Raw genomic sequence first — 10,022 nt, 5'->3', positions numbered from 1 at the left:
TCCTTACTGTGTTCATATTAGTCTCTCCCTTCTTTCTGACTCCTGAACACCCTCTAATTGCCCCTGTCCCGGGATGCTTTTTCCTAAAAGAGCGGGACTGCGGGGGCCAAAAGGGAGGAGCTCCCGTTACAGGCAGAGGTAGATCGGATGGGAGGGTAGCGCAGTGATCCAGGAATACAAGGAAGGAGTTCTGGGTCCCAGGCAGCTGTGAGGGGCTCAGGCAAACAGGAGCAAGGCTGCTCCTGAGGGCTGTCTAGACCCCAGGGAGGTCCTCACCTCCCCCTGCACTCCGATTTGCCAGGAAATTCCAAAGAGCGACACTGGGAGTTGCCCTACTTGGGGCATCAGCCTGGCTTTTGCATGGGTACATGTGTGTGTAATGTGCTCATGAGGAAGGGTTTTGTCCATATTCATATTTTTGTGCTTTTTTTTTGTAGGGAGGAATCTCATTTGTTCAGATTTTTTACTCTCTCATGTTTTCTAGAGCTGCTCGTGTGTCCCTTTCCTCTTTGTCATTGCCGTATTTGAAAGTCATCTTTACCTGTCTGAAATAACGCTTGTCATCCGCTGGTTAGAACGGGAGTCATTTCCGCGAGGCACGTCTCACGCCCAGAGCCCTCACAGGCACTCTTCCTGATGGCTTTAAATGCGAGTTTAAAGAGGCAGTTTATCTAAACCGCCCATTTTCCAAACTGGCTTGAGAGGTCTTTTCATTTCTTTTTGACTCCATGGGCGTCTGCTGTGCTGCGATACGAGTTACAGTATTACCTGTGCGACAAAGGTGGGAAAGGTTCACCAGGGCCAACCTAAACGTGTAGGGTGCTGGTGGGCGATGGGTGGGGTCACTGCCCACAGGCAGGCTGTTTTCCCGTGACCCCTCTGCCGGGTTTCCAGGCCCTGACTCCACTCCAGGACTCTTCTCATTTTATCAGTGAGTGAGTATGTGTGCGTGTGTGTTCCTGTGACACTGGCAATGGCAATAATTTTCCACCCAGAGAGAAGCTGGTGGCCCACAGTGCTCCAAGAATGAATAAGAATTTGCCAGAGGAGCAGAGGCGGTGACAACTTATTTCATGTTGCACTTTGAGAGCAGTTGTCTACTGCAGTAATAAATGGAAAATATGGGCAAGAACTAGGTTGTGGACTCTCCACTCCAAGGGAGGTGGGGGCACGGGTAGCTCGTCGCTGCTAACTCTGCCCCCCCGTGCCTGCGCTTCCTTTTTCCCGCATTCCTGAACCAAGTATGTGAAACAGTCCAGGTAATGCCAGCATCATTGACATAACGTGTTACAAAAATATTCTCTAGTTAGTACTAATCATTGCCAAAATGCCGTTTACATTTTTAATATCAATATAGTTCATTTCAATTCTTCTCAATTTGGGGTAATATTAGAATGGAAAGAAATTCAAAGAATTCAATTTTGAACTAAGAAGTCACTCCACCAGTGCCCATGTGACATGCCAGGAGAGACATTTGCCCAGCGTCAGTTACTACTGAGAGAGGATTTAAAACAATACGGTCTTGAGACTGTTTCAGTAGACACTCCCTTTCTGTGTCTGTCAGTCATGGTCCAGTAGGAGACATGAACCATGCAAGTTACCTCTCCCGTAGGATGGAACCGTTGACGCACCAACTAAAAAGGCAAAAAGAAGGCACTGAAGAATCGAGGAGGCCGCAACTCTGAGAAGAGCTGCCTCGGGATGGGCCTGCTCACCTGCGGACGTGTCTTGATCTTGAGGGTGTCAGGAAGCTGGCCCTGGGCCTGATGGAAATGGTAACTGCCTTCTGCTGTGGCTCTGGGAACACGCGGAGGTGGGGAGAGGCCAGCAGGCGTGATGCAGGGAGGAGCACGGCCCTGTTCTTTGTCCAGCATGGAACCTTCCCTCAAGTGCACCTGCTGGAGACTCTGAAAGTGCAGACATGTTACCAGTGGGCTTCATCAAGGAGGTGTGGCCTATGGGTAAGACTGGTTTGCGTAGGAAAGTGTACCAGTTGTTAAACACTTACTCTGTGCTAGGCACAGTGGTAAGTTGACATGCATGATTCACTTAGTCTCAGTAGCCCTATGGGTAGGTTATTTTGTTCCCCATTTGACAGATAAAGAAAGAGGCCCTCAACCTCTGACAACTCACCCATCCCCAGCATCTAACCTCCTCTAACTGGTGTGCTCCCACCTCCCCCACCACGCCCTCCCCAGCCCCAGCCAGGTAGCAGCCCTCCCTTGAGCCTGGCTCTGTTGAAGGACTGCCTGTATTTCTTCACTTAATGCTCTTCCAGCTCATTTCTTGGCCAGACTGAGTTCCTGGGGCGCCTGAGATGCACCTCTTCTTGCTTCCACATAGTGCACCTGCTGTGAGAAACTCTCTCTCCACCCTGTGCCCACCTCTGCCACCCTTCAGATATTGTTTCCTCCAGGAAGCCCTCCTGGTCCCCTGAATTTCTTGCCGTGTCCCCACAGCACGGGCCCATGCCAGTGCCCTTGTGTGTCCCTCCTGCTAGGGGTGGTTCTGTGACAGCAGGAGGCATGCACAGAGCTGACTTAGAGCAGACACCCACAGATGCTGGCTGGCTGAAACACTTTGGCCAAAAGCAGATTTACAGGACGCTTTGGTCATCGTGGTATTCCACACAGCAGTGCTTCTGAGCGAAGAATTCATTTTAGAGCAAATGCAGTGCAACAATGGGCTCAGGCTCACAGTTTCCTGGTCCTACTGACAGCCCATCATCCAGAAACAGTGGTGAGAGATCCATTCTGTGTTGGAGTTCTGTTCATTGGGAATCAATAAATACTTGTAGTTTTCCAGATGATTTACTTGGATTTCCCAGGTATGTGATCTTACTATCTTCAAACAGTGAAAGCTTTATTTTCTCCTTTCCAATTGTTGTATCTCCATTTTCTTTCTCTTACCAGATTGCATTGGTCAGCACCTCCAGCACCTTAAGTCATGCTGGTGATAGTGGGCTTTCTCTCTTGCTCCCGGCTTGGTAGGAATGCCTTGAATAGTCTCCATGAAAGGGCTAAGATATATTTTATTCTGTTAAAGAACAGAAGAAAAGGTGTAACAGAGGTGTGGCAAGAGGTTATGGATGCATGACTTGTTTAGCTAAGCAGTCCCTAATATAATGAACAGTTGGATTATTTCCAGTCTTTTGCTAATCGGAAGAAAACTGCAGTAGCTAACTCTGTTTACATACCCATCATTTTGCACATGTGCGTGCCTGCATAGAATAAATTCCCAGGAGAGGATTTGTTAGGCTAGGTCAGAGTAAATGGATTTGATAAATTGTATCAAATTTCTTGCCGATTTATATTCTCACAAGCAGTATATGAGTACCTGTTTCCTCGTAGCCCCACCATGATCTTGCGATTTATAAGAAATACATGTATTTGGTCATTCAGATGACCGATATATATCTGGTCTTCATCCTTGGTTCCTGGCTAACAGCTTCCAAAGCCTTGGAATTTCCTGAGCAGTAAGAGCGATGGGAGCATCTTTTATAGTATTTGGTCTCTTGTCCTCAGTTCCTAAAAAGCCTTCACAGTAATAAAGGTGAAACGGGTGTCTTGTTATTCACAACAAGCCCCTTTTCACCGCAACTGGGTTGATGTTAATGAGGTGACTTTTGAAGCATTTAAGAATGGGGCTGGTTGCCAAGGGAATCAACTAAAAGTCTCACCCTCTGATTTCCTACGAGTGGAGAGGGGCTGGAGGTTGATCCCCAAGGATTTAATCAGGCATGCTTCTGTAACGAAGCCTCCATAAAATCCAGAAGGAGAGTGTTTGGAGAGCTTATAAGTTGGGGAACCAGGACACCTCCATGTGCTACCGTGTCAGGCCCCCAACTCCACCCGGACAGAAGGTCCTTTGTTAGGGCCCTCACTTTATGTATATCTTCATCTCGCCATTAATTCATATCCTTTAATATCCTTTGTAATAAACCAGTAATCTAGTGAGTAAACTCGTTTCTTGAGTTCTGTGAACCACTTTATAAAATTAATCAAACCCAAGGAGGGCGTAGTGGGAATGTCTGATTAATAGCCACTTAGTCAGAAATACAGGTAACAACTTGGGCTTGCAATTGGTATCTGAAGTGGAGGCAGTCTTGTAGGACTGAACCTTAACTTGTGGAATCTGATTCTACCTCCAGGTAGATAGTGTCAGAATTGAATTCTAGGACACCCAGATGGTGCCAGAGCGTTGCTTGTTAGTATGGGAAATAGACACATGCACACACACACACACACGCACGCACGCACGTACACTGGAAGTGGGAGCAGAACACAAATACCCACCAAGAGAGTATCTTAAAAACTTTGTGATTTTTGCTAATTCTAAAAAATGTCTCAATGTCATTAAGAGTGATATTGAGTTTATTTTATATATTTAAAAACAATTTTTATTTGCTTTTCCGATTACATAGAAAAATTTACCATTTTTGTGTGGAGTTGCTGGTTTTCTTATTGACTTCTAGGAATTCTTTTTATAGTAAGGAGACTATCTCTTTGTGACGTGAGCTTGACCACTGCAAAAACCAATACAAGCTAATGAGGAGTCCAGGGTGGCTTACCCATTGTGGTGGGATGAGGCCTCTACTGTGTTGGTGGCCAAGGATGGACAAGAGAGTTGAGGATGAGTTGCATCTCTTAACAAGAAAACCTGTTGTATGCAGGCAAGCTTGACTTGAAAGTGACTACTTGTTAAACTTACTGTGGAACCTCTAGGGTGTGAGAAGCCCAGGTGCCCAGCAGGAAGAGCTGCAGCTGTGTCCTGCTTGCAGGGACTGATGACATGTCCAGCTCCACTGACTCTTCTCCCTCTGGACTGTGTGGGCCAGGATTCTGGTCATGATTTGTTGATGTGCTTCGCTCTCTACTTTGTGTATTCATCGCTGCCTCCTACAGACAGTCCTTTGCTCTGATCTGCTGGGATGTCAAGGACTTTATTTGCAACCCATGAATGCACAGACCAACAGAGCTGCAAGTATATTCTTTCATAGATTGTCTCATTTTGCCCCAGATGTTTTCACATCCAAAGTCACTTTATCTGAATCTATCGTAATCTTTCTTTTTATGGCTTCTGGAGTTTGAGACATACTGGAAAGACCTTCCTTGGATCTATGTATAGAGAAGGGTAAATGTTTGGAAGAGCCACAGGGCAAGGGGAGGGGGGGGCAGATGGAAACCAACTACACAAAAGGATTTTCAAGGCATGCCAGGGTCCTGGCTTGGTGCCCCACACCAGGAAGGAACAAGTCTAGTCTCCGGGTTCAGGAATTGGCAGGGCTGATGAGGCTGAAAATGGAGGGCATAAACTGGAGAAGAGTGCTGGCAACCAGTACCTGAGGTGGTTAGCCAAGGCACTTAGGCAGGAAAGAGGGTGAATCATGGCAGAGCAACAGGGAGGGGTGGAGGCCCCAGAGAGGCCAAGTGGCAGAGAGAGTAGGACTTGAAGGAGACCGGAAGGAAAGGGCTGCAGATACCTGACTGCAGGAAGAGAGAGACTCCAGACAAAGACCAGAGGGTGAGCACGGGAGAGAGGTAGAAGGTCAAGGAGCCAGGAGGAGGGGAGAGGTGCGTGGGCCGTGATGCCTTCTGGGAGAGGACACATGCTAGAGCTCAAAGGAAGACCAAAGCCAGGGGTGAATAGCCCACACCATCTCCTAACTCGGCACATCTCCGCCCAGACTGTGCATGGAACTCACCAGTGCCCGAGCCCAAGCCCTAGTCATTCTAAGGAATCACTGTCTTCTTAAGTCCCTGTTAGTTTATTTTATACTGAAATGGAGGAGCATGAATTAAATAAGACCAAGAAGACACAGAGATGTATTGTTCATCTTAGGCCCAACCACACGGATTTCCCAACATCTGCCCCGATGCCTCAACTACCGCAGCGCTAACAGCCCCAGAGCAGAGTCAGACCTTATTCCCTAATCCCCAGCTCATGGTTGTGTAGGATGCTACTATGAGAAGCTGAGTGAAAAGTGTCTGGGAACTTTGTGTACTGTCTTTGCAACTCCTGGGCAAATCTAAAATCATTTCAAAATAAAAAGCCCAAAAACTGGCACAAGAGGTGATGCTTGATTTGAATGCATGGCCCTTGCTCTAAGGTGGGGCCTGGTTTCCTGCTCTCCAGCGCGGGATCCTGCAGCTCCCTCAGGGCCAGCACCAGGGCGTTGGCCTCCAGGCCTGTCACTCAAGGATACTCAGCCTGAAGCTCCACCCACCAGGCTCCACCTCCTCCGCTTCACGACCTAAGTTAGCACAAGGCCTGCAAGTGCTCTGGGCTCCTGACTCTGACTGTGAGCAAGCTTAGCCTGGCAAGAAATGAACGTGAGACCCACTTGGTACAAGGGAAGCACGTCTATGCGCTCACATCAAAAAAAGCCATGCTTATGAGGCTGAATGAAATCCCCACCCACCCTGACCACAACAGAAGTGGTGGGATCCCAGGTGGCAAGTGGTAAAGAAAGGGACCCTAGAGGGAAGGTCTGGCTCCTAAAGAACCAGCAGGAAGGGGGCAGGGGGTGCAGCTCCAAGAGTGCAAGGCATAGCCCACTTTGCCCATCAAGGAGCCCCTCCTGAGCCCCAACCTGGGTGGGCTCTGGGTGGTACACACAGGCATGGGGCTGAAGCCTAAAGGGAAGGGGCACTGCCACCAGCTGTGGGTCATTCATAGGCCAACGGTTGGTCAGACTGTCCCAGGTTAAGGCATGCTAAGGCAGTCACATGATCTGACCAAATCATGGCAAAAGGCAGGAAAAGAGGACCATCCAAGACTGGATCTCCAGGACAACCATTGCTAAGATCTAAGCCCGACATGAGCTGAGGCCAGCAAAAACCGCCATGGGCAAATAGGATCGTTTAATTGATGATCAGAGCATAAAAGGAATGAGAGCAATTGGTGTGAGATCACCAGAGGAAGAAAGAACTGCCTTCTCTTTTGGAAAATGCATTATCAGCATGGGAAGTGGGCCCAGCAGCATAGGTGCAGACAATGGCTCCAGAAATTATGGATCCCCAGCACTAACCCAGGCAAGAAATAGGATGTGTGCTGCCAACTGGGGGCAGGGAAACCTAAACTTCATTCTCTGGGAAAGGAGAGGGGTGCAGCTAACTGCACACAGGGCCACTCTGCAGAATGGAGGGTCTGAACAGGGAAGGGTGGCCACTGGCGCTGCCTGCAGAACAGCTGACACCCAGGAGCCATCTCCTCTGGAGGGGAACGGTGACAGCAGAATGGCTTCAAATATTTGAATGAATGACTGTGGAAAGTGGCCTTGAGCAGTAGAACTAGGACTCCTGGGTAGACGTGAAAGACAGGATTTAGGCTGAAAAAAAGCTTCCTGGTAATTCGAGCTGTCTAAAAATGGAGAGGCTGGCTTCAGCAGTGTGGGCGAACAGGCAGAGGCTGAAGAGAAGGCCACTTGTAGGGAATTAACCATGGAGATCCCAGTGGCACACCCTAGGGTAGACCAGATGGCCTTAAAGCCCTTTTGGCTCTGGTATGTCAAAGAGTCTCAGAACTGAGGATGGGGGAGCTAACTTCTGCCACTTTTCTAGATACTCTGGCCCTAGGGTACAGTGGGGTCACACTGGCTATCTGGCTGTTGTCTGCTGGTGAATTATGCCCTGGCACAAGAGCAGCCAGCAGCATGCCAGTTTGGCCACGAAGGTGCTAAATGTCCAGGCTCTGAGCCCCTGGCCTCCTGGGAAATGCTCAGAGTATATTTATAAAATGATGGCCTGATGGTGAACTTTCCCAGACCACAGCTGCCAGGAAGTGGTAGGCAGGGGTGCTTTGAAACCCACCACAAGCTAGACAGGAAATTCCTCAAGAAATAGGTCAAATGAAGCGACAGACGATCTCAACCACTCCTGCACTGGTCATGCATCCGCCTTCCCCCCCCAGGACCCAGAGGCCCCGGGCTCCTGCTGGTGCCCTTCCTTCCATGCCTGGTCCTCCCCTCATGGAACGAGCTGCTATGCTCAAGCTTCCCTCCTCCCCAGACAACAGCACGGTCATTCGGTGCCTCTCTACACACACCTTCGCCTTCTGCCGTGGCTACACCAAATACATTTTATCCCCCTTATTTTAATAAGTGCTCATTTGATAAACTGTGGTACATCCATACCATGGGATATTATGCAGCGATAAAAAGAAATGAGCTGTTAAGCCATGAACATGGAGGTAACTTAAGTTCAGGTTGCTAAGTGAAAGCCGCCGGCTGAAAGGCTTACATACCGTATGATTCCAACTCTACAACCTGGAAAAGTCAGAACTACGGAGGTGGTGAAAAGCTCAGTGTTTCGAGGGTCGGGGGGAGGATAAATTGGTGAAGGAGAGGGGATTTTTAGTGAAAAACTATTATTCGTATGATACCAGAATGGTAGATACCCGTCATAACACATTTATCACAACCCATAGAATGTACAGTGCCAAGAGGGAACCCTAACATAAACTGTGGAATTTAGTCAATCATAACGTATCACTATTGGCTTGTCAATTGTAACAAATATACCACACTAAATCAGATGTTAAAAATAGTGGAAACTGGAGTAAGGTCGAAGAGGGGATCTGGCAATCTCTATACTTTTTGACAATTTTTCCTGTAAACCTAAAACTGCTCCATTACAGAAAGCACAGACAGGAAAAAAGAAAAAAAGACTGAAAAATCCCTTCTCTCTCTCACTCAGAAAAATATTCTCACTACCAAAGTGTGTAAGCTTATACTACATACACATTAGAGATCTCCAGCTGAAGGGATCGTTCTGTGGACCCGCCACTTCTTGTGGTCTTCCTATTCTATTCTGGAATCATTAGACTCACAGGGAGTTGCAGAAATAGTGCAGAGAGGTCCCTGCACCCTTCCCCTTGCCTCAGTGGTTACATTTTACATAGTTTGCATAGTACGATATCAAAACCAGAAAGCTGATGCCAGCACGGTTGGACATTCTGTCCTGTAACGGGCACTGCTTATTAACAATGTGTCATGAACATTTTTCTGTGTCAGTGGTTACATTTCTACAGTGTGTGTGCTTTTTTGATGGCCATGTAGTAATTTATTGTGTGAATTGTTGTAATAGACTCAACGGTCCCTGTAGTTGGATGTTAGTTTATTTCTGACTTTTTGCTGTTACCAAGGGCATTAATTTTAAGAACAGTTAACATCCAAGTGTATTTACTCTAAGTGCCTTCCTGATAGAAGCCCTCGGCATATATTGGTTCATTTAATCTTCCAACCACCATTTGACTCAGGCACTCATTTGTGCCCCCTTTATAGAGGGAGACCCTGGAGCGCAGAGAAATGAAACACTTGTCCCACGTCGACCAGAGCCTGGGCTCTTTGCCACAGATCCGCTCTGCACTGAGAGGCACCCTCTTCTGCTTCCTTAGGATAAATTCCTGTCTAGAGAAGTGCTGGGTTGAAGTGAATGCACCTTGTGTCAGCTGCAAACAGCACAACCAGCTCACACCACTGTGGCAGCTGTGTTGGTGCCCTGCCTGTGTCTGCTGGGCATTCATCCTATAGGTAGACGGCTGCTTTTGCTTGCTGTGAACATGAGTCTCTTTGTTTCAGGACTTTTTTCCTTGACTCTGCAAGCACACAAAGCAACTGGAAGTCCCAATTGGCTAATGTCCCTGGAGGCAGCTTCCAACCAGTGGCTGTGATTCAGTGGTCCCACAATACGGTCAAGGGCCCAGTCTTATCATCTGTCCACTATGCCCCCCACCCCAGGACGGCCTCATCCTTGGCACCATCCCTCATTGTGGCAAAATGGCTTCAGCACATCCAGGATTCAAAATGTATTCTTTTCCTTCCAGAAAAGGAGGAAGGGCAGGAGTCTGGGAGCACTTGCCAGAGAACAAGGAATCTTCTTTCCCAGTAGCCCCAGCAAACCTCCCCTGGAGTCTCTTTGGTTTGAATAGGGTAGTGACCAAACCTAAGCCCGTCATTTGGCTAAGGGAAGGTAACTGGGCTACCTGGTCAGTCACTGTGGCAAGAGGGTGGGATCATCCTG

The sequence above is a fragment of the Manis javanica genome, chromosome 12 (genome assembly GCF_040802235.1).
Source record: "Manis javanica isolate MJ-LG chromosome 12, MJ_LKY, whole genome shotgun sequence".
Lineage (NCBI taxonomy): Eukaryota > Metazoa > Chordata > Mammalia > Pholidota > Manidae > Manis > Manis javanica.
The sequence above is the reverse complement of the archived record's forward strand: the minus strand, read 5'-3'. Positions refer to the sequence as shown.